At 41.9% G+C, this 25,800-nt stretch overlaps 1 protein-coding gene across 8 annotated transcripts in view; it reads left to right on the top strand.

Annotated features, from left to right (window-relative positions):
• Positions 1-25,800, top strand: part of LOC307186445 (uncharacterized protein) — a 439,601-nt gene that overhangs the window by 350,545 nt on the left and 63,256 nt on the right. The gene's annotated exons all lie outside the window — the stretch shown is intronic.

Raw genomic sequence — 25,800 nt, 5'->3', positions numbered from 1 at the left:
AACTCTACTTGCTTCCAGTACTGGGTTTCCTTTCATGAATCAATGGATCAGGATGTTTTGGTCTCAGACTTTGGTGCAGTCAGGAATTACCTGCAGATCTTGTTAAAATGCAAATCCTGATTCAGCAGTTGGTGGGTGGAGCCTGAGGGTCTACCTTTCTAACTAGCTTACTGGTGGTCCCGAGGTGGCTGGTCCATGTAATGAGGAATTACATGATTTGGACATACAGGTCATGTCTTTACATTAAATGACCAGGTCATCTGGGGCTGGTACAGATCAGGTGGTACTTCTCCACAGTGCAGGGTCAGTAGACTTTCTTGTATCTACAAACTCAAGACCACCCCTCTGATACCTCACTCTTTGCGTTAGACCGTTAGTCACTGTTAATGTGTCTCACTATGACATTATTGTAATAGGAATCGTGGGGACAGGAGTGGGAAATGAATAAATTACTCCTGGTGAATATCTTTGCCTCACATTCCCCTGTTATGACAGTGACTACTTTTGCAGTCAAAGTACTGAAATCATTCTGTAGCCTCCTTTTCCTTGTCTTTCTGAACAAAGAATTTCCACAAAGCATGCACTTCTGTGCACAGAATTGCCTCCTTATGCTTGACAGTACTTCTTGCCAAAATTAACTATATCTCCATTCTATATCTATCTATCTATCTACCTGTCTATCCATCCATCCATCCTCTATCATCTTCTATCACTTCTTGTTCATTATAGTCCTTATTCTAATACATTGACTAGATTTTCTTCTTTTTCATCAGATCCTTTTAATGTCATTTAATCTTTACATTTAATATCACTTAATATTTCAAAGTAGGTTGTGGTCAATTTTACAGGTGATGGAAGTGGGATCACCTTCCTGCCAGCTAGTGGCAAAGACAGCATCTAGAAGAGAAGATGTGTTTGGATCGAGCACACAGGTTCTTTTTATCACATCATGTCGGGCAATTTAACCACCTCTTTCTCTCTCTCTTTCACATTCTATAATTCACAACTATTTTCAATGACAAACTCTTAATATATTACCTTCTTGATTGCTCTACTAACATTGGTCCTTTGCTCTAAATGAATCCCTTTTAAGTATTTTAATCAACTTATTGAAGTGTAATTTAAATAAACTAAAATGCTCTCATTTTGAGTGTACAGTTTGATGAGTTTTTACATGTTTATACCTGTGTAACCAGTTAAGATATAGAATATTTTCATCACTCTGGATGTTTCCCTCATGTCCCTTAAAAGTCAATCCCTCCCTCTTAACTTCAAGTAATCATACACCATAAATTAGTTGCCTTATCCAGTATTTCATTTAAATGGAGTCATATAGTATGTTGTGTTTTGTGCCTTGTTTCTTTATCTAAACATAATGTTTTTGATATTCATCCATGTCAGTAGATAATTCTCTTTTTATCGCAGAGTAAAATTCCCATGTATGACTATACCACAATTTATTTATCCATTCATCTGTTGTTCCACAAGTAAAGCTGCTATAAGTATTTCTGTTCCAGTCTTCTGTGAATATATGATTTAATTTCTCTTGAGTAAATACCTAGGAGTAGCATTGCTGGGCCATATAGCAATTATACTTTACCAACACTAATTAATAACTTTAATAAATTCTCATATCTATTTTAATCTGAATTCTCCAGTGTTGCATAGCACTGTATATTGTCTTATATTCTCTAATTTCTTATTTAAGTCCTGCCTCCCTGCTAGGTAATAAACTCTCAGGTGATAAGAGTTAAAGTTGTCATCTATTTCTTTTTTAACTTAAACAACTCAACACAGGGCTCTGGGCATATAAAATAAAGCTTGTCAGATTATTATGTGTTTTATTAACAGTACCCCATTAGACACAATGAGCCCAAGTTTTAGTCCTCTTTGAGTTGAATTTGTAAAGTTAAGTTTCACTGAGTGTTTCAGATAAACATAAATAACTCGTCCTTTTCCTTGTGGGTGAATTTGTGACATAATAGGGCCACCTAGATTATTCTGAGACTCTTGCTGGAACCATCAGGAAATAGGTTCTAATGTTCCACTGGGGTAGCTAAGTTAAAGAAAGCAAGGCTAGGTTTGCTGTTGCTGTCTTTGCCACTTGGAGAGATTCTACCTGAAAATAAAGCCGTCATGAATAATGCTGTATGATATACTTGAAAGTTGCTAAGAGGGGAAATCTTAAAAGTTTTAACGACACACGCACATAAAGATGGTTACTATGTGAGGTGATGGATGTATTAGCTAACTTTATTGTGGTAATCATTTTGCAGTGTATACATATATCAAATCATCACCTTGCATTGTGCTTTCAGCTCTGCACTCACTAGTGCAAAACCACAGATAAACTTCAGCCCTTTCATTGCTAAACTGAAGTCCCCTGCAGCTCTAATTTCTGGAGTATTATCTAGAAAACTTCTCTCTATCCATCCCTTCCAAAGGGTAGGATTGACTAAAAGGGGCCCTAGGGAATTTTCTGGGTGTTGGACGTGTTCCATATTTTAATTGGTTGGGGGTTACACAGGGGTATATGTTTGTTAAAACTCATCATGCCATGCGTTTAAAATCCATACATGTTGCTGACGGTAAAAGTGCAAAAAAATGTAAAAAGAAAAACTTGTTTAGTTACTCTTTTGACCCATATTCTACTCATGAGACAAGTGAGACTAAGAATGAGGTGACAGTTTGCCCACAGTCATGGTGGGAGTTGGGAGACCTGTACTATCCGATGAGAATTGCGATTTTATCTTGTGTACTTTTGTAGTAAGATTTTCACCATAACATTAATTTTGAGCCTAATGCACTTTGTATTCAGTACATTAGGAGAAAACGAAAAAAAAATGAAAAGATGTATTCCCCACAATCAACTCTGTTTATCTGCATACTTAGATTTTACAGAGAGAAATGGCAATGAGTCTTTGTTTTTTCCCTGGGAAAAGCAAAGGGAGGCTGTCCAGCAGGTGAGGTCATAGTGATGCCACTCAGTCAACAGTGTTCTAAGACTTCTGACAGAGTCCCGATAGGTGTTTTTCTTTAGAGACGTAAAAAATGTGACATAACAGCTTTCAGTCTGTGAAGTAGTTCCTGTATAAACAATCCCTAAGCAAATCACCTCTCGTCTTGTTAAAAACACAGATTCTAATTTAGGGGGTCTAAAGTGAGGCTCGCCAACTTGAAATTCTAATAAATTCCAAGATGGTGATGATGTTGCTGGTCCTTGGGCCACACTTTGAGTGGCAAAGATGAGGTTATTAAAACTGAAATTGAATCTGCAGTTTACCTAAGGTCTCAAACTCAAGAGGTGAGCTGAAAACAGGACCCATGATGATGAGTATCTATAGATTTTCTGCCGTCCTATAAGAAACAAGATGAGAAGATATATAAATAAATATAAACATGTGGGACTGGGGAGAAAATCTGTTGTAGCCATTTATTCAAATAACTTGTCTAGACTATCTGAATGCGAGTAATTGGTTCCATTTTTATCGCTCTGATTCTACGTACAAAGCTTTAGGTTAGTGTTTTTCTAGACACTTCTAGACAATTTCCAATCTAGAAGTTACTCTTGTAATCAAGGATACATTTGTAATCTGGGAAATTGTAGAATGAAGTAGTGACCCACAAAACTGTTTGATGACCGCAACACACGCACATGAAAGTTCCTTATTGACGTTGTACCCATCCTCCTAAATGGCCTTCAATAGTCCCTGCCTCTTGGTATCCCCACCGTTGTGTAATCCTCTTCCACATTAAGTGGGGCTGACCCCTGGGAAACCAATGAGATGATGATGTGTGACTTCCAAAGACAGATCATAAAAGACATCCTGGCTCTGCCTTGTTTGCTTGGACTGTTCACTCTGGCAGGAACCAGTCACCCACCATGTTATGAAGATTCTCAAGCAGCCCATGTAGCCCCACGGGAAGAACTGAGGCCTCCTGCCAACAGCCACGAAGGGAGTGGATTATCCGAGACATGGATCCTCCAGCTCCAGAACTTTGAAGCACTCAGCAACTAAGATAGTACTGTATTTGTAATATAATACACTATTTACAATAGCCAGGACATAGAGCCACCAAAATGTCCATCCACAGAGGAATGGATAAAGAAGATGTGGTACATACATACAGTGGAATATTACTCAGCCAGAAAAAAGAATGAAATGATGCCATTTTGCACAGCAACATGGATGCAACTAGAGATTATCATACTAAGTGAAGTAAGTCAGACAGAGAAAGACAAATACCATATGATACCATTTACATGCGGAATCTAAAAAAATGAGACAAATGAACTTATTTACAAAACAGAAACAAACTCACAGATTTCAAAAAAAACATATGGTTACCAAAGGGGAAACACTGGGGGGAGGGATAAATTAGGAGTTTGGGATAAATTAAGAGTTTGGGATAGCACACACTACTATGTACAAAATAAATAAGCAACAAGGACCTACTGTATAGCTCAGGGAACTCTACTCAATACTCTGTAATAACCTATATGGGAAAAGAACCTGAAAAAGAATTGATATATGTGTATGTATAACTGATTCACTTTGCTGTACACCTGAAACTAACACAACATTGTAAATCAACTATACTCCAATTAAACTTAAAAAAAAAAAGAAAAGAGGGAGAAACTGCATTTGGCAGATACAAGACTTGATTTAGAAAAGTAGCCTCTGTAGTAAGTCCAAAATATGTTATCTAAATGTAATCACACCCTATCTGAATCAACCCTAAGATTTCTTCTGATTTCATGGTTACCAGGTTCCAGTCCCAAAGAAATAGATTTTTCAGTGGAGGAAACAAGAAAAAACTGTAAACTTGGAACATTTACATTATGGTAATGAATAAAACCAGTAAGTTATGTGATCTATTATTACGTTATGTTCTATACTCAGGGATGTCTTGATGAAGGCTTAGGTTAGGAACCTAGCAGAGGAAATAAGGAAGAACAGAGATGAATTATTTTGAACTATTGATAGGACTTCATGATAAATTGAGTTGGTATATAAAGAAGAAGAAAGGAGAAAGACACCTTTAAGAATTTGTGCCTATTTGATAGAAGAATAATGACACACACCATTGAATAAAATAGATTTGCTGGGAAGATAAGCCAGGATTTTAGAGATGGGGAAGAGGATGGAGGGTTTTATTTTGAGATGCATTGAGTTCCACATAGTAAGAAACCCTAGGAGAAAATGCTTTCTTCTTGATTTTTACTGTCCTCTTGTACTACATATTGGTGACATTTTTTTTCTCATTTTGAAACCCCATCCCTGAAAAACAGAGATAGCCAATATATTTATTATACTTATGAAAAAAAGTCATCAAGTAAGAATCTTAGCAATATGTTCAATACGGAGAGTTAGGGATTGTCTAAAATCCAGCTTTCCCCAAAACCAAGCTATGGTTCTTTCCAGCTGGAGTATCCTGTGATCACTGCACAGCTTTCTTCATACTGGCTCTTGGTCCCTTGGTGTCTAGAATTAGTCATTGTTTTGAAATAGGAAAGTGTTTGGCTAAATGTTTTTGATAGGGGTTTAATTCAGCATCTGTCTCTTGGTGGGTTCCTGGTAGGTTTTAGCTTTTAGCTTTGAACAATTGGAAATCCAATGCTGTAAATTCACCAAAAGTGGTAAGGCTTTGGGAAATCCGTCAATGCAGCCAAACTCACAGAAGACTGATTTGCGAAACTGAATGCCAAAGTGTTAATTACCATATATGATTCTAACAACTGGAACATCCAGTAAAGGATATTGTTAGTTGTCAGACTTTTTTTTAGTTGTCAAACTCTTTTATCCTTACACCACTTCCCTTAATGATTTCCAGAATCATGGTTTGTCTTTTATTAACTGCATTTTTAGAGTGTCTTCTCAGTGAAATTTTAGAAAGATAAGTTAATGTAATGGACAACATATTTACAAATAATACTTTTGAGCTAAGTGACTTGGGTGAACATGACTTTTTTGACTCGTATTCTTACATTTTGTAAGGATAGCTTCTTAGCTTTCTCTTTAGCGGGTAGACAGTTGTTCCATTTTAACAAGAAAGGGACCTGAATGAGAAAAATATAGCTAAACAAATAGCTGAGTTATAACTACTGTAGCATTAAGTGTAAACAAACCTATGATAGATTCTCAACAAATTGGAGGAATTTTAATTTGACAATAAACTTCAAGCAATTTACTTCAAAGACATTTGAGGCTAATAGGCTATTTATATGTTGCCTGAGGGGGGAAATATTTCCTTCAGCTGATTTATTGATTTGTTGCCTTGTAACAGAAAACTATGCTGATCTAATTACGAAGAAGTGTTAAAAGCTAATAACAGTCCATAATGGCACAAAATGACTGATGGTCTAACAGGAGCAACCGCGCATGAATCTTTAGCCAGAAACTTGAAATACCATCTCAATAGTGGGAGTGGGGTTTGAAATACTGCCAGCAATTTTTCTTTCTACATCAAGTGATGTTAAAATAGCTAAATGGTGTTGTAATTGGACCCATGGTGTAGCAGTCACTTATGACAGAGTCTTTACATTTTGTTTGCTTATAGTCTTCTGATTTATTAATTTTTCTAAAACAAAATTCCTGTTATGCTAATATGCTCATCAGTGAAGTGCTATGCCACAAGCTTCTTCAAAAACCATTTTTTTTTAAGTCAGTATGAGGGTCCTGAAGGGGCCATAATCACTGGATCAACCTCAGGAATCCTGCGGAGTCAAGGCAGATCACCAAGTATCCATATGAATCCTTCCCCCCAACCCTGCCAATGTGGGAATTCAAAAAGGAAAGCGAGAGCTTATGGTTGGGACCACGTAAGTTGGTTTTAAGACTTTCATAGAAAGCCCTTGAGATGGGAAAGCTATATAGGTACCACTGGGTACCATTTTGAGACATGAAACCCAAACAAGTGTGTGAAGGCTATTCACTATTTACAAGATTTTCTGGTCTAGTTGAGTCTGGCCTCGAATGACTGCTACACTTAAGATTCAGACTTCTTTGCCCTGGGAAGAAAGAGCTGTGCTTGTAGGTCGAGCTGGGGGAGCTCTTGGGTGGTGTTGGAGCCCAAGGTTAGGAGAGCTTATCAGTAGCACCAGATAGTCCATTAACAGCATGAAGCTGGGGTGCAGGGGGCATCACTGGCTCTTCGTGACCATAGGTGTTGTTGGTAGCAGAGGACCAGAGACTTGAGAAGGCCATCGAGACCAGCTTAATTAACCCCTGGGCATTGAGACTAGGACTCAGTAAAGTTTGAGACCTAAATATTTTGTTTTGAGGAAGAGAGTGCAATTTCTATTACCTTGTCTCTACTAAGAAGAAGATAAAAATCAACAGTTCAGGGCTTCCCTGGTGGCGCAGTGGTTGAGAGTCCGCCTGCCGATGCAGGGGACGCGGGTTCGTACCCTGGTCCGGGGGGATCCCACATGCCGCGGAGTGGCTGGGCCCGTGAGCCATGGCCGCTGAGCCTGCGCGTCTGGAGCCTGTGCTCCGCAGCGGGAGAGGCCACAACAGTGAGAGGCCCGTGTACTGCCAAAAAAAAAAAAAATCAACAATTCCACCACCCCTTCCCCAGACATAATGATAAATAATCTGCAGGTATATATAGTCTTTTAAAAATATATACATATTGAAGTATAGTTGATTTACAATGTTGTGTTAGTTTCAGGTGTATAGCATGGTGATGCAGTTATATGTAAACATATATTCATTCTTTTTCAGATTATTTTCTTGTAATAGGTTATTACAGAATATTGAGTAGAGTTCCCTGTGCTATACAGTAGGACCTTGTTGGTTATCTATTTTATATAGAGTAGTGTGTATATGTTAATCCCAAGCTCCTAAGTTATCCCTCCCCCTCCATGTTTCTTCTTTGGTAACCATAAGTCTGCTTTCGAAATCTGTGAGTCTGTTTCTGTTTTGTAAATGAGTTCATTTATATCATTTAAAAAACTTAGTTTCCACATATGAGTGATATCGTATGATATCTGTCTTTCTCTGTCTGACTTACTTCACTTACTAGGCATATATACTCTTGAAAGTCTTTCTTTCTTGCTAACTTGCTTATTTACTTTTTCCCTTCTATCCAGCCTGCTAGATTTTTTGAATTAAAGCTACATCACGAACTTCTTTCCATATCATTACTTCTTCTTCCATAATATAATTTTTAGTGGCTATTTAATGTTTAGTTGTAAGATTTCACTATCATCGGTAATTAAGGTCATTGTCAAAATTATTTTTATTGTAACCTATATCCTTGTTTTGCTTTGTTTTCTTGCGGTTGAAAACTATGCCCCAAAATATCTTCAACTCCTCAGTTCAGTTGCCTTTACTTTCTTGTTTCTCACTGTCTGTTGTGCAGGCCAGGAGTGAACTTGGGGTCTTCTTTGCTTTTCTCCTGGCCTCCACCAGGGCTCTCCTCCACTTAGTTTAGAGAATGGGCCTCAGTGCTCTAACCAGAGGCCTGATACTAGAGGCAATTTCTGTATTTATGGGAACTGGAGGGGGCTGGGGTAGGGGGATGGGATTGTCCTGTCTGTTTCTCTTTAGTTCCTTGCTCTTCTAACAGTGATCTGTGAACCAGCAAGGTGGACAGCCCCTGGAGATGGTTAAAAATACAGAATCTCAGGCCCCACCCCAAGCCTGTTGAATTAGAATCTGCGTTTCGCATGATACTCTAGTGATTCATATGTAGGTGACAGTCTGAGAAGCACAGCTTAAGTTGGTTGCCATTAATTTTCCTTTGATTATTCCTACAGCAGTGGTTTCCAAATTTGTCTTCATATGGGAATCACCAGGGAAGCTTACAGAAATGCTCACGTTGCATCCCTCCCCTAGACACTGTGATTTAATTGGTCTGGCGTGTGGCTTGGACATTGGAAGGTTTAAAAAAATGCCCAGATTCAAATGTGCAGCCAAGTTTAGGAAATACTGCTCTATGCCTCATAAAGTGATTCTGTCTTGTTTGAAAATTTTTCCCAGGGCCCCATCCTACCCTATTTTGGATTGTAGTTTTCTCTATCTATCAATTCTATTCTATCTGCTTCCCATTTTTCAGAAGTTCCTATAAAATTTTGTTCCATTAATGATATGTGTTCCCTTTATTCTTTTTTTTTTTTTTTTTTTTGTGGTATGCGGGCCTGTCACTGTTGTGGTCTCTCCCGTTGCGGAGCAGAGGCTCTGGACGCGCAGGCTCAACGGCCATGGCTCACGGGCCCAGCCGCTCTGCGGCATGTGGGATCTTCCCGGACCGGGGCACGAACCCGTGTCCCCTGCATCGGCAGGCGGACTCTCAATCACTGCGCCACCAGGGAAGCTCCCTTTATTCTTTAATGCAGTTATATATTTAAATTGTGTGGCTTAAGTCTTTCCAAAGGAAAATATAATCCAGGTAGAGTAGAGTAGTCATATGTTGGTTATAGGTTATTTCTTTTACTCCATTTTCTTTTTTGCTGCTGCTTCTTCTTTCTGGCATGGCCAGATTCCTCCAAATCCAGCATGGCTATGCCATCATCAACCCTTTGTGCTCAGCTCTTGGTCTATCTTTTTGAGTCCTCATTTTCTCTGTTGGTGTTCCCGAGGACTGTCGTTGCAACAGGGTTTCTCAGCAGTGGCACCATTGACATTTGGAGCCAGAGAATTATTGTACATGAGTGACTGTCGGATGTTCAGAAGCATTCCTGGCCTTTACCCACGAGAAGCTAGTAGTACTTCTCACCCCACCCACTCCATTTGTGACAAAAATAGTTCAAAGATTGCCAAATGCTCCGCAGGGAGCAAAATTCCCTCTTGGTGGAGGACCACTGAGCTATAGGATCATCAAGAGTTCTCCATGGTTAGTAAACAGTGCAACAAGTACATTTAAAAATATCATTTTTGTGTAACAGTCTTTCCTATCTTCGTGACACGTACTATTTTTTTCCATCAATTTTATTTCATCTACCTATGTTCTGGGGTAGTCCTGAGTTCATGAAATTATATTCTTTACTATGAAAATGGTTCAGCTCATACAGAATGAAATGTATGTAATTACTGAGTTTGTAAGATTTTCGAAATGAAATTCACACACACACACACACACACACACACACAGAGCGCGTGGGAGAGATTATAGAGATCATAGCCAAAGGGTCCCAATATTAGAATAAGGAAAAATGATTGCTCCACTAATGGTCTGAATGGACTGAATTGTGGCTAAAATTACCTTAGTTTGGAAAATAAGAACACATTTCCCCAACATGCTGATCCCTCACTTCTAGCCCAGAGTGAAGTTGCGAAGATTCCATCTTTATTATAGTCCTTTGGAGATGAAAGGAGTATATGTCAGAATGTGTCTTTTATTTCATACCAGGGAACCTAGCTCAGCCTATGCTTTCTTAAATACTCACAGCTCTAGTGAACTGAAGGCCCTACATGAACACATTCTGAAAACAGATAAGAGAAATATAAATAGAAGCACACATCCCCAGCTTCCTCCTTCCTTTCTGATGGGATCTGCTGGAGATAAGACATATCCTAAGTCTACCAGGCACAGGGCACATGCAGGAGTAGTCATGGAAATGAATAATTCAGTGTTTCCAAAGGGAATTTCATTTTAGGTACACAACTGTATTTCCTTCAAGCAACATTTGGTTCGTGCTTAATAGTCTTGCATTCAGTTGAAGAAGGTTGCACATCAGCAGGGAGTGTTTGAAACAGGTTTCCAACTGGAAACTAAATCGTTGCCTGGATGAGGCAAGCTTTTGCTTGGTGTAGATTAAAGTGGTTTCTGTTTTGCTTTGCATTTCTAAAGCCTATGTTTGGGCACCAGGTTCTTTCCCCCTTGAGCTCTGCAGGGAATGAAACCGAGAAGGACCCTGTGGTGCTCCTGGGTATGGAAGCCTTTCTGTGTCCCTGATTTCTTGTTTGTAGGGAACAGACTCCAGCCTCCACTTCACCCAAAACTCTGTCTCTGACATTTGATTCGGCACCAGTTCACAGAGGCCGAGTTTTCAGCATCACGAAGAGGGGCCTTCCCTTCAGGGTGGCTCACTTCCCCGGGCCTGGCCCTGAACAAGCCTGGCATTGAGTTTCTCTGGACACTGCTGACCTTTAGCAGGGGTGTTGCCGAGTGCATGGGCAGAGCTGTCCCTGAGTGGTCTGTCCTCAGTGTGTCAGAGACACCAGAAACTTTCTTTGGCCGAGTACAAGTGGAGCAAATTAAAAAGAGAAAGTTTGTGTCAGAACTTATTTTATTTCAGGCCATACTTTCGTTTCTTTGGATTGGAAAGGCCATAGATTCCTTCATTTCATTTCATTTATTTCACTCCCTTCAGCTTTTCTCTCTTGTTCGCTAAACTGTCATGAACAGTTTTGGAAACTAGCAGCAAATGGACTTGCCCCCATCGCTTGGCTTGCAGCTCTGCATGTTATCAGTGTGGCCTCTGTGGGTGGCATTCTCTTAGCAACCTGAAAACTTCCCTTAGTTCACCTTTGTTTTGGCCTGAAATTGTCAAAACAATTGAGTCAAAAGTACAGTTGGATTCTGAAGTCTCCGGAAAACCCTACAATCCTTCACGTTCTTTTTTTATCTTGCAGGTTACATTAACCAATGCTTCCCGTAGTGCCACGGGCTTTTACAATAAACATTCTGGAATAAATGGATGCCTATTAGCTATCATTAAAAACAGGAAAAATTAATAGTCATAACGGTCATGATAATAATCAGTGGTCTAGTAGCACACATTTGTCTGATACTTTCTACGTGCTGGAACAAATGCCTTTCTACATTTTACCACATTTTTATCCTCACGACAACCCTGACATTATAAGGCCATGTTAGAGCCAACGTGTCTACCACCTTCTGAAATTCAGCTCTGGAAACTGTGACAAGTGATGTGGATCTTCAGGCATTCTTTGTTTTTGTTTTTTTTTTTTTGCGGTACGCGGGCCTCTCTCACTGTTGTGGCCTCTCCCGTTGCGGAGCACAGGCTCCGGACGCACAGGCTCAGTGGCCATGGCTCACGGGCCCAGCCGCTCCGTGGCATGTGGGATCTTCCCGGACCGGGGCACGAACCCGTGTCCCCTGCATCGGCAGGCGAACTCTCAACCACTGCGCCACCAGGGAAGCCCCTTCAGGCATTCTTAAAAGGGACATCACCAGCCAACTTCATGCAAACCCTCCCTAAATGTCTCTCCTTCTCTCTAAATTTCCTCCTGAAATGGAGCAGGACGCTATGGTCCTTCCCCTCATGTGCTCAGCCTGCTTTTTGTCTGTGGAAAAACTTTAGCCAAACAAAAGTTTAATCAGAGAAGTGAGCAAATGCAGAAACAAAGGAAAACAGTCAGAGGAGACCAAATAATAATAGTTTAGTCATTAAGCAAAGTCAAGGCCCTTTAGTACCTCCTCAAGGGCTATAGGTAATGTTCTGAGCCCTCTCCTGTGAGCTGTCTTGTAGATACTAAAACCCCCACCAGGTGGAAGACGTTAACTACATGACGACCAGGCTGTAGGCATGACATAAGCTGCCACAATTCCGAGAGCTGGCCTCAAGGAAATGGGAACCAACCGACCCTGGAACTGAAGACTAACTGTACTTAAAACAATCAAGATGACACTGATCAGACCACCCCATGACCAATTTCAAGTTGACCATCAGAGCTGCCTGTGCTGTTTCTGCATGTAGCCCGCTCCCTCCATCTACAGAAGCTCTTGCACCCTGATTGTCATGGCAGGAGTCGGCCTTTGGACAGGTGTCCACCCTCCCCCCGGTTGCTGGCCTCCAAAATAAAGCAAACTTTCCTTTCCACCAACCTTGTCTCTTCATTGGCTTTTGCACAGTGAGCAGCCGGACCCTCACTTTCGGTAATGCCGCCACAGTGGGAAACTGACACCACCCCCTTCACTCACAAACCCCTCTGCTCCCCCAGAGCCCCTAATGGTCACCGCATTTCCCCTGCATATTTCTCCCTTCCTTTAGTGCCATTTTCATTCTTCTGTCACCTGTCTGCTACCCCCTGGAAACACAGTTTGCCTTAGGTTACCATCTTTCTCACTAGAATTCTGGTGAACAAATTCTGTACCTTATTTCATGTCTATGAAGAAATGGAGACAAAGAAACTGAAGTAATTTGCCCAAGATCCCTCAGCTCATAAACAGCAAATCCAAATCTGAACCAGTGTCTTTCTGACTTGTAACCACTGTGTTCATTCCTTCTAATCAGTTTTCCTTGTAATTTTTATCATTTGTTGTTGATCCTGTTTATATCAAGGCTTAAAGTCAGACTTTCTAGATTTCTAATCAACATAATTTGAGCAGAGTGATGACTTGGAACCACAGCTGACAAGTCCAAGGGTGACCAGAGGAGTTTACAATGGGTTGGAAAAACTTGTTAACTGGGTGGTTTATTTAAAAAGGAAAGAAAAATCCCTTAGGTTGTAAAGTTGGAGACACCATAATTAATCAGGCCTTCCAAGGTGCAGTCTTGAAAAACACTTTCTAGACTAAAAGTTTTCTTCTAGTTTCTCAACATTTCAGTGTCTACAGATGTCACTGGCCCCCCAGCCTTATCTTTTGTTTTGCCCCTACTGAGTGAGTGACAGTGAATTGATGAGATTTTATAGTTGTTGTTACTGTAATGGAAACCCTACTTGGTTGACTCCTGCACAGGCCTTCTCGTGGCCTGACAGGGATTCTGTGCCCTCTGTTGTTTCCTTAGCCTGTCTTCCAAAAACACAGTTCAGGCTCCACATCTCACCCCACTAGTCGATGCTTCTCCTTCCTGGCTTCATGTCGGTACCACCCAGGGAAATTTCATAAAATACTGATGCCTAGACCCCGTTGCTGAGAAATTAAATCCCAGGGGGTGGGAGGGCTCTAACCCCTGGGCTAGATGACCTTTATACTAAACTAAGTTCCTAAATTACCATTGGGATATGATTACAGGACGGATATTTCAGAAGGCTGTTATAGAGATACTTTACAGTTTCAGCAAGGAATTCAGCTATGGCTTATGTTCTGGCTTAAAATAGAGAGTATATCAATCAGATTAGCCACAAACGACGTTGCGAGAAAAACTATCCCCAAACCCAGTGGCTTACAGCAAGGAGCATTTATTTCTTGCTCATGGGTCTGTAGGAGAGCGTGGTATGGCTGGTCCAAGCTGGACTCTGCTGAGCTGTTGTGTGTCAGGCTGCAGGTGAGATGGCCTTTACTTCAGGTGGAGGTGTGGCTCAGATCTTGTTCACATGCTTCTCATCCTCCTTGGACCACCGGCTGCCTGGGCTGTGCACTTCTCATGACAGGTCACTGGCAGGCAGTAGCCAAGCTTAATGGTGCTGAAGGCCTCTGCTCATGTCATGGTCACTGTGGCTCTGGACAAAGTCGTCCATACAGCCCAGACCAACCCTAGTGGTGTGGAAACATACACGCTGTCTGTGGTGTCGGGGAAGAGGATAAATCACTTGACCACAGAAGCCCACACTCTCACAAGGATGACTCTGTGGACAGTATCTTAGCATACAGATGACTAAAGAAGGGTCTATATACTATTATTCCAAAATAAAAGGTTTATCAAAAGGTAACAAAAGGCTGGATTGCCATGAGAATTGGGGAGATAGTTTTAGTCACCAGAAGTTTTGAAGTAAAGTGTAGGTCATCCCTTGGTGGGAAAATTGTGCAAAGGACTGAAGCTTAGTGGATTATTGGGTTTATTGGCCAGACTTGCCGTTGTCGTGCCATACGGAGAGACAGAAAGAACGGGGCATGAAGATCAAAGATTCAAATTGTCATACGGGCTGAAACCAACAAGAGAAAATTTCAAGGACATAAACATAACCTCACACATTCAGGTTTACAATCTCAATTGTCTGTATATGCGAAATAAAATTCTAGACATAAGAAACTGGTATATGGTTTATATTTTATTGGATTATTGATTAAATATAGCATTAATTGGAATTGCTAAATAACCATGGGCATCCCCTGTCAGGATTAATCTGGAGGGTATACTGTGGTCAAAGCCTCTAGCTGGCCATAGAACAGGGGCTGGCCGGGGTTAATCCTACTTTTTTTTTTTAATTAATTAATGTATTTATTTTTGGCTGCGTTGGGTCTTCATGGCTGCATACGGGCTTTCTCTAGTTTCGGCGAGCGGGCGCTACTCTTCGTTGCGGTGCGCAGGCTTCTCATTGCGGTGGCTTCTCTTATTGCGGAGCATGGGCTCTAGGTGCGTGGGCTTCAGTAGTTGTGGCGCACGGGCTCAGTAGTTGTGGCTCGTGGGCTCTAGAGTGCAGGCTTCAGTAGTTGTGGCACATGGGCCTAGCCGCTCCGCGGCATGTGGGGTCTTCCTGGACCAGGGCTCGAACCCGTGTCCCCTGCATTGGCAGATGGATTCCTAACCACTGCACCACCAGGGAAGCCCCAATCCTACTCTTAACAGTAACATCAGGAGCAGCGGCTAATGTTTGTGGAGTGTTCACTAAGTGCCAAGTACAGCTAAGTGCTTTACGTGGATCATTTCACCCTCAAAAACCCCTGTGAGGTAGGTACTAATGACATCTCCATTTTACCCGCGACAAACCAGTACGTCAAAGTTAACCTGCCCACGGTCCCACAGTGCACGAATGGTAGTACTGAGAGTTCAGCTCAGGGTATCTGATCCTATAAAGTGTGAGTGTAATCATTACACACTATTGCCTGCCTCTTCAGTCTGACACGCCATTCCAGTTACTAGCACTTTCCTCGGAGCCCATTCCACCATGAGACAGAGGAGCACTGGCACATTTCCAGAAATACCTTGAAATGTTGCTGTGTCTACTTTGACTAGATCTCCTCTGTGGTACTGCGTCATAAGTTTCTGGAAATCTTGTATTCCCAAAGCTGCCATACATCAGGCTTCCTTCCCGAAACCCAAGGGACTACCCTCACTGTCACCCTCAATCCATGGGAGACACAGTCTGTGTGATTGCTACTGCTTCCCACTTCGTTATTGATTGTTTCTAACTTGCCAGAGGGAGCTGTCAGCCAAATGGAAGGCTGGGATTTCCCAATCAATAGTCATTAGAGCTGCATTTATTATACATGAGGTGACTTTCAGAGCCAGGGCGATTACCCTTAACAATCAAAAGAAAAAAAATGGAGAGCTTATTTTGGTAACATAAACGTAGCTCTCTTCTGGGAGCAGCCAGATTCCGCCAAAGAAATGCATTTGCAAATGTCCCTTTTCTCTTTCTTATTGTTGCCTCACATAAAAGCACATCCTGGACTTCTCTTAAGAGAGTGTGGAGGGCTTCCCTGGTGGCGCAGCGCTTGAGAGTCCGCCTGCCGATGCAGGGGACGCGGGTTCGTGCCCCGGTCCGGGAGGATCCCACGTGCCGCGGAGCGGCTGAGCCTGTGCGTCCGGAGCCTGTGCGTCCGTCCGGAGCCTGTGCTCCGCAATGGGAGGGGCCACAGCGGTGAGAGGCCCGCGTACCGCAAAAAAAAAAAAAAAAAGAGAGTGTGGAGTCAGACAGGCTGTGTGTGTGTGTGTGTGTGTGTGTTTATTTGTTTTCTTTTATAACTGAAGGAAGAAATTTAAGACACCAATTTTATTCACCAAACTTGAATGTGAGTTCAATTTTATTCACCAAACTTGAATGTGAGGAGCAGGGAGAAAGACCTAATGATAATAAATCTGAAAAAAGAAAAAAAAGAAAAAAATACAGTCTATAAGTGAAAGTGAGTGGCTGGAGGTAGGGGAGGAGCAGAAAGGAGGTTAGAGAAATCCAAAACAGAGAGAATTTGTCGGAATGGGAGTTAGAGCCGGCACAGGGTGCTTAGTAGGGTAATTTGTTGTGAAAAGCAAGATGTCCCCAAGCAAGTAGAGCCCTGCTAAGTCTTCTGAACTGATCAGGAAAGAACAGACTCATTTTTATAGAACCCAGTGCTTGTGATTCATCAGGCAATGGTGTATTCTCACAAGTTTCTTTTCTCCATTTTCCATTATCAGCAGTCACTCAATTTTCCAGGCTTACCTTCTGAGCTCTAGTAGGGAGCGGGCCGTTCTAAGTTTGGCTGGTCGATACATTTACTGAAACAAAAGAGACAGCATGCCTTTACAGAGGAAAGGTTCATGGTTTCCTGGAAGGTTATCTTTTAGTTCTCGATGAATTAGCTTTGCACTTCTTATCCCCCTTGGCAACTTGTTGGCTTCCTATCCTGTGTTGTTGAAACCATTTCTTACACAGCTAACTACCTTTCATGCTCTTTCACCCTGAGAGGTCTTCGGGAGGTGGGACCTTGAGAGAGGCCTCCACGTTGGAGTTATACAGTCACCCACTCCTCTTTCTCAGAAACGTGTCCACAACCTGTCCTACCAGCCTTGCTTGAGATAAGCTCGGGAAAATGGGAAAACCACCCTTTTGCCCTCATCGTTCAGCAAACATTGCTATTGGTGAGCAGGGACAACACCTCCAAGATAGGATTGGCTTTGAAGTCAATCAGACCAATTTTTAGAAACAGCAGCAGGAGGAAACTCTGAAAGCAAACTCAGCCCTTGGGAGTGAGTAGACTAAGACCTGAGCCTGCCAGTTACAAGTTGTGCACTTTTAACCCTTGAAGTATTATCTACAGATGGAGAGAAGTTCTGTCTGTACTTAAGTCATCAGTTAGTGTAAGCAAAATATGGTGATAGGACTAAAATGTTTTGCATCCCTTGGGAGGCAGATATTTAGAGATGAGGTATCTTTTTAAAAAAATTTTATTGAAGTGGAGTTGACTTACAATGTTGTGTTAATTTCTTCTGTACAGCAAAGTGACTCGGTTATACATATATATATGCTTTTCCATTATGGTTTATCACAGGATATTGAATATAGTTCCCTGTATTATACAGTAGGACATTGTTGTTTATCCATCCTTTATATCACAGTTTGCCTCTGCTAATCCCAAACGCCCCATCCATACCTCCCACATGCTCTTCCCCCTTGGCAACCACAAGTCTGTTCTCTATGTTTGTGAGTCTGTTTTTGTTTCATAGATATGTTGATTTGTGTCGTATTTTAGATTCCACATATGACTGATATCATGTGATATTTGTCTGAGGTGTTGTAATTATTGTACATTTTTGTATACAACTGCTTCTTGATACCACATTTGTACACTCCATACTTCCAGGCTATTTTTTTAAACCACATATGATAACAAAAAAGCGGGGAGATAGGTAACTGGATGAATAGGTACGGGAACAAATGGATAAAGGCAGATTCCTTAAGCACGAGTTTTTTAAATGTAAATCAGGGTAAGTTGATGCTCTGAACTCAAATCAGGAAAAATTCAGCTTTAGAAAAATGTGAGATGAAAATAGAAGAGTGTATAAGAATGGACTTAAAAATCTCAAATCCCAAAACCTCCATGAAACCCTCTATCTAGTAAAAGCAGTAGGGAGAGGGCCCAGGGACAGAGCGGCAATCAGGAACCAGGAACCAGGAAACAGTTTCTTGGTTTTCTGAACTTCTTGCCCCACAATGGCTGCTTGATAAATGGTCATTGTTTGAATAAAATTCAGAGAAGGCAAACATTATTTATATTAATCAAGATAGAAACTAGGTGGTCTAAGTACTAGTAATAGTCAGATATTACCAGAAAAAGGAGAGCCGAGTTCTGATGGCAAAGTGTATGCAATAAGAGACTAAAAATGATTGAAAAAGCCATTCTGTCATGTTTGGGAGAGAGGAAAAGGACTTTGGAACAGGACCTGGCTGAGAATAAGTAATAGGATTATGGGTGAAGGAGATAATTGTTCCAAAGAAGTTGTCTTGAAAGAAGATCTTGCATTGGCTGATGGGTAAGAAAGCCTCTAATGTGTGCATTTGTAAATACATGTGTGTCACAAAGAAAAGATGAGTGAGTGAAACACAGGAAGACAAGCTGGAAGGGACTTCCCTGGCGGTCCAGTGGTTAGGAATTTGCCTTCCAATGAGGGGCGTGGGTTCCATCCCGGGTCAGGGAACTAAGATCCCACATGCCTCGGGGCCAAAAAAACAAAACATAAAACACAGAAGCAATACTGTAACAAATTCAATAGACTTAAAAAAAAAAAAAAAAAGGAAGAGAAGCTGGTTGCTGCAAGTAATTCAAGGCTAAGAAGAGTATTTCTAAAAATTAAATCAGCCTAGCCTGAGAGTAAAAGTGACTGTATCAGGAGAAGAGAGGGTTCAGCATCACTGGAGGAATTCACACAGAGGCCCGAGAGCCATTACGGATGGTGGCTGTCAGGGAAATCCAGGCCTCGCATCGCACTGGGACTCTTGGCCTGTGAGTTCCCTCCTGACGCTGAGATTCTGTGACTCACGGTGAGAACCTGGTACTCAGTGATGCTCCTGGGCCCTACACAGGCTCTCAGCAGCAGCGTGCTGGCCTCTCCGCGAGCACAGTCAGTCTGACAGACCCCGCAACTGGTTTAGCAACTGGCTCCCCAGGAAAACAGAAGTGCCTCAGTTGGTAGCATTTGCTGATTTCTGAGGTGTCAGGACTGCCACCATGGCTAATTCTCCGTGTGATGTCACTGAACCTGGGGTTGGGAAGATTTGTCACAATTGACTCACCGGAAGTTGTACGAGCCGGGCCGGTTTCTCCGAGGACCTTGCTGCAGGATCCATCATTTTATTCAGGAAAGTGTGATCGATTTCCAAGTTGTTAGTGGCTTCCAGGTGGCTCAGGAAGGCTGACTGGGCGGGAGGAGAAGGCTCCATCCACTGGTACTGATGGTCAGTCTGCAGATGCCCTGGCTTCTCCCCACCATTGGGATTGTCAGAGCAAAAGGAGAGGGGTGTCCTCTTCTCATCACCACACACACTCTGGACTTAGCTGTGCTGACTTTCCCTTGATATGCATTTAAAAGAATGTGGAACTTAAAAAATGATACAAATGAACTTATTTACAGAACAGAAAAGACTCATAGACTTTGAAAACAAACTTATGATTATCAAAGGGGAAAAGGTGGGGAAGGAATAAATTGGGAGTTTGGGATGAACACACACACGACTATATATAAAATAGATAACCAACAAGGCCCTACTGTATAGCACAGGGAACCATATTCAATATTCTGTGATAACCTATATGGAAAAGACTCTGAAAAAGAATGAATATATGTGTACGTATAACTGATTCACTTTGCTGTATACCTGAAACTCACACAACATTTACATAGTTGTAAATCAACTATACCCCAATATAAAAATTAAATTTAGAAAATAAATTAAAGGATGTAAGTGAATGATAGCCTTGGTGCAGTTTCCCTCTCCTCCTCTCCCAAATTGATCCCTGCTTTCCTGATTCTTGGGTGCTGATCAGGCAAATTTTTTTTTAATTAAATTAATCAATTTATTTATGGCTGCGTTGGGTCTTCATTGCTGTACACGGGCTTTCTCTAGTTGCGGCGAGTAAGGGCTACTCTTCGATGCGGTGCTCAGGCTTCTCATTGCGGTGGCTTCTCGGCACGGAGCACGGGCTCTAGGCATGCGGGCTTCAGTAGTTGTGGCGCACGGGCTTAGTTGCTCCGCGGCACGTGGGATCTTCCCGGACCAGGGCTCAAACCTGTGTCTCCTGCATTGGCAGGCGGATTCTTAACCACTGCGCCACCAGGGAAGCCCCTGATCAGGCAAATTTTAATGTAACTTGTTGAGTTTATTTATTTCGTCATGCCTTCCACAGGACCTAATGCTCATTGAGCACTTAGCGTAAGCCACTCGCTCCTCTGAGCCCTCAGGGGATGGGTAACTAGGAATATCCCCAGTTTGCAGATGAGGAAACTGACACAGAGAGGACCTTGCTGCAGGTGACACAGCCAGGCAGTGTCAGAGCTGGGATTCAAACCCAGATAGCAAGGTGTTTTCTCAACAGTGCATCGAGTTCTCTGGAAAATCACATAGAAATCTGACAATGTAAGAAAGGTACTGCTCTGGCAGATAAAGCACAGAAAATGAGTTGCTAAAAGAATGGATCAGGTTTGGGGAGAACTGTGGCTCTGCTGTGGGGAAGATCATGGGTCAAGTTTCTCATATGATTAGAACCCCGTGGAAACGGGATGATTTGTTTCTACTCACTTCATTTGGTGACCCAGTCTCTCACCTGGGTATGAGATGAAGCCCGCCTGATTCACTTTTTTTTTATTAAGTAGAAAAATACAACAAGAGATTATCATACTAAGTGAAGTAAGTCAGAAAGAGAAAGACAAATACCCTATCATATCACTTATATGTGGAATCTAAAATACAACACAAATGAATCTATCTATGAAACAGAAACAGACTCACAAATGCAGAGAACAGACTTGTAGTTGCCAAGGCTGAGGGGGAGTGGGGGAAGGATGGAGTGGGAGTTTGGGATTAGCAGATGCAAAGTATTATACAGAGGATGGATAAACAACAAGGTCCTACTGTATAGCACAGGGAACTATATTCAATATCCTGAAATAAACCATAATGGAAAAGAATATAAAAAAGAATGTATATATGTGTATAACTGAGCTACTTTGCTGTACAGCAGAAATTAACACAACAGTGTAAATCAACTATACTTCAATAAATAAATACATACATACATAAATAAAAGAAAAATAGATTTTCATTGAGGCTTAGGACTTTAATGGTTAGGTATCTTTCCAAATTTAAATACACATATAACTGACCAATGTATCCTATCAATAGGACATAGATTTCATTAGGAAGGCCTTTAATCACTGTGGCAGTAGAAAATATCTATGTTTGAAAACGCAACCAATAACAGTATTTATGGGGAGCAATCACTCAATTCACTGGACAGTTCAGGCCAGATTGTAGATTCAGGGATTAGCCCAGTCCTGATGGCCTTTAGCTAAAAAAAAAAAAAAACTACTTATACAGAAATATAAAGAAGCGCAAAATTTCCCTTATGTGTAACTTAGTTCCCAAGCACTGGGACTTACCTGAAACTTTGCTGAGAATAGTGAGATGAAACCACTGTATTCGTTAGAATTAGGATCAACTGCACATCAAGGAAAACACAACATAATCATGGCTCAAACACACAAAATTTCATTTTTATTTCACATAAAATAAGTCTGGAGGGAAGCAGTTTCAGGTTAGTAGTGGAGGTCCATGGTTATTAACATCTCAGGCCCCATCAAACTCTCTGCTCCATCATTTTTAGCACATGGTCATTTCAAGGTCCAGTGTGGCTATTGGCACCTAGGCATCATATCCAAATACTAGAAAAAGTAGGTAGCTGGGGAAGGGCAAGAGGACACATGCTAGCCACCTACCTGATTTTTGAGAACCATTCCAGAAAGACCCATTCAACACTTCCTCTTCTATCTCCTTGGCCAGAACACAGTCACAGATGGATAAGATCTTACCTATATACAAGGCAGGCTGGGAAATGTGGTGTTTTACCTTAATGTTGTCTTAAATAAGACCAGGATGCTGTTTCTTTGGAAGAGGAGGAGAATTGGTAGTAGGTAAGGATGTGCTCTCTGCCACAGCAGAAATGGCTTAGCTGCCATAACTAATGTGACACAGGCTGTGCACGCTTCTGATTAAAGAACCCTGAGGCGAAGGTGCAGAAACGACTCACTTCTTTTATTGCGCTTTAACCACCTTGGCATGTACCTAGGATTAAGGCACTCATTTTCCAGTTGCTAGAGTGAAACTAATGCAGGCTCTTTTCCTTTTCAGTGAGAGAAAACAGACTCACTTTTTGTAAGAAAAAACAAAAGTGAACTTGGCTGTTATCTCCCCAACCCTCCCAAGGTCCAGGGAGGAAGAAAGGGCAGGGGTTTAGGCCAGAGGGGTGTCCAGAGCCTGAAAGACTAAGTTACAAGGAAGGGGAGTGGGTCTCATTCTCATGGCCTGCAGGTTCCCTGGAAAACTGGGCCCCAGTCCATCAGGGGTGAAGAGCAACACCACCTGTGAGTGGCAGTGGGGACAAGGGCAAGGGCAGGGCAAGCTGGGGCCCCTTGTGCTCAGGCTACGCTGGTGTGATCCTGGATCTTATAAAAGCAATTGCTCAACAGCTGACAAACTCTGACACTCCGTCACGCATTTGTGCCTGAATTCAAATGGCACCCCTATATTAAGTGGCACCAGTGTTTCATATTTAAGGCCTGTGGGCTTTAATCAACTTGGGACATACTCTGGTCACCAAAGGAGAATGTTTCATGAAAAATAGCCATTTGTTTGAAGGGGTCAGAGGCACCCAAACAGGTTGCCCCAGGCACCTGTACCAGTCCACATAGTTGTAACAAAATCTTGTTGCAGTAGTTTAGTATAGGAAATTAAGAGCAGGCTTGCTAGAGTTAAGTACATCCAGAAAGAAAATGTGAACGCTGATTATTTGATACCAAAAGATGTGACAAAGTGACAAAGACGTATAAAAATAGCTAATGTCTATCTTTGAAAAATTTCATAATAAACTGTTGGAAAACTGGGCAAGTTAAACAAAAATAAATTTAAGTTTGGGATCATTTAATGTTGGGACCAATTGTCTGTAGACTTTGAATCATCATAATAAAGACAAAAATTGTTGTAGAGAAAAATCACTTCTATTGATCAATAAAAGTTTAAATTATATTCAATACATGCTAATAAAGAAGACAGAAGTATTTTAAATATTAGGAAAATTCATCCAAAGTTGTTAAAGCATATTTTAAATTATCATTTGAAGGCATGATAAATTCAACCATAATTCATTCACTAAGAGCTCTAGTCTGATAAAACTCTACTGCAGTATTACAGTTGTTTTTGAGGAGCTTAAAGAAATTTATAATGCTGTTAAGTCACATTACCCGCTCTGCAAACTTTTGACGGATTACGCTGTTGGATAGCATTATACTTATTTGGTTGATGGAAACTAATGACCAGTTTTTTTTACACAATTTTGTTAAAATCATAGAATGCCATGATGTTCTGTAGAACCAGAAATCACCTCCTTGGAATGACACCTGGGTATGTCCTGAATTTTCTGACCAAATTACTTCTTTTTTTAAAAATAAATTTATTTATTTATTTTTGGCTGCGTTGGGTCTTCATGGCTGCGTGTGGGCTTTCTCTAGTTGCAGCGAGCGGGGGCTACTCTTCGTTGCGGTGCGCAGGCTTCTCATTGCGGTGGCTTCTCTTGTTGCGGAGCATGGGCTCTAGGCGCGCAGGCTTCAGTAGTTGTGGCACGTGGGCTCAGTAGTTGTGGTGCAAGGGCTCAGTTGCTCTGGGGCATGTGGGATCTTCGCAGACCAGGGATCAAACCCATGTCCCCTCCACTGGCAGGGGGGATTCTTAACCACTGCGCTACCAGGGAAGTCCCTGGCCAAATTACTTCTGAATAGATGTATTGATTTATAAAACTTTAGAGACAGAAAACTGAATGTCTGAAACCAAAGTTATTACTCCTCCCCTATACTTTTTCTTTCCTGCTCTAGCTGGGGACCTGAGAATTCCCCACAATTCATCCTTCTTTTCGTCCCACACGGCCAGTCACCTAGTGTCATAAGGACGCCATCTGAACAGCTTCCAAACCCTGCTCTTGGTGTCTTTCTTGAGGCTTTCATGTTTTCTTGCCTGCTGTTGCTCTAATCCCTAACTCCTTGTGAAACTGAGCCGGACCCTGTGGGGCTGCTGGGCATGGAAGCCTTTCTGCGTCCCCCATTTCTTTGATTATAGGAAATAGGCTTCATTCAGCCTCCATGACCTCCTCTGAGTTCCAAAGGGCAGGTTCAAACAGTTGCTGACCAGGGAAGGGAGGGGATGCAGAGACAAGGGAGGAGCAGTCAATACACAATAGTGCAGCCTTGGGGCAAGGTCCTGGTTCCGCCTCAAGGGTACATGTAACAATATCTTTGAGCTGTTTTGCAGATACTGAAACCCAGTACCTGCACAACAGCTACTGTTTTGGGAGAAGTTAAAGGTGTGCTGCCCACAAGCATGTAGACCCCAGACCCTTTGGAACCGGATGGCTGATGATGCTGACTCCCGATGACCTCACCACCAACCAATCAGAAGAGTCTCCACGAGCTGACCACGCCCTGCTCCTTGAACATTATAAGACTCCTCACTACCCCGTCCAGGTCAGGACACACAGTTCTGAGGGCATTAGCCCTCTGTGGCCCCCTTTGCCTGGCAAAGCAATAAAGCTGTTCTTTTCCACTTCACCCAAAACTCTGTCTCCGAGATTTAATTCAGTGTCGGGGTACAGAGGCCGGATTCAGCTTCACTCTCTTCCCACTTCACTGTGTTCTTCATTTTACTGCTAACATTATTTTCTCTAAGACTCAAATCTAATCATTTGACTCCCTCACTTACAAACCTCCAGGGCTCCTTGCTGTCTATAAGGGAAACTCCAAACCTCTTAATACGATCTAGGAAGCTTTCCCCACATTGCACCTAGCCTGCCTCTCCGAGTCTGCTGCTTTTGGATGTTTACTTGAAACCAGGTCCCCCTAAAACTGAGTTCCTCTGCCGACTTTATAACCTCTCTATACAAAACAGAACATTATTCCCTTTCTTGTCCAATACCCGTTCTCCTCAAGATTGAGCAGTATCAAAGAAAAGGGGGAAATTGTAACTGATCAGGACCCAATGGGACCTTCCTGGGACGGACGCGTCCCTCATATCCTCTGCTGTAGCTCCTCTCTTAAGTACCTATACCTGGAGAGTAGTATCTCATGCATGTTTCCTGAGTTTTTCAGATGCTAAAACCACCACCAAATGGAAGAAATGAACTACTTGATGATCATGAGCCCCCAGACCTACTGGTGCCTAAGGATTGATCACCATTAACCAGAGAATTGTGCATGAGCTGATCACA

The sequence above is a fragment of the Stenella coeruleoalba genome (genome assembly GCF_951394435.1).
Source record: "Stenella coeruleoalba genome assembly, chromosome: 5".
Lineage (NCBI taxonomy): Eukaryota > Metazoa > Chordata > Mammalia > Artiodactyla > Delphinidae > Stenella > Stenella coeruleoalba.
This window is presented reverse-complemented; position numbering and strand designations above follow the sequence as displayed.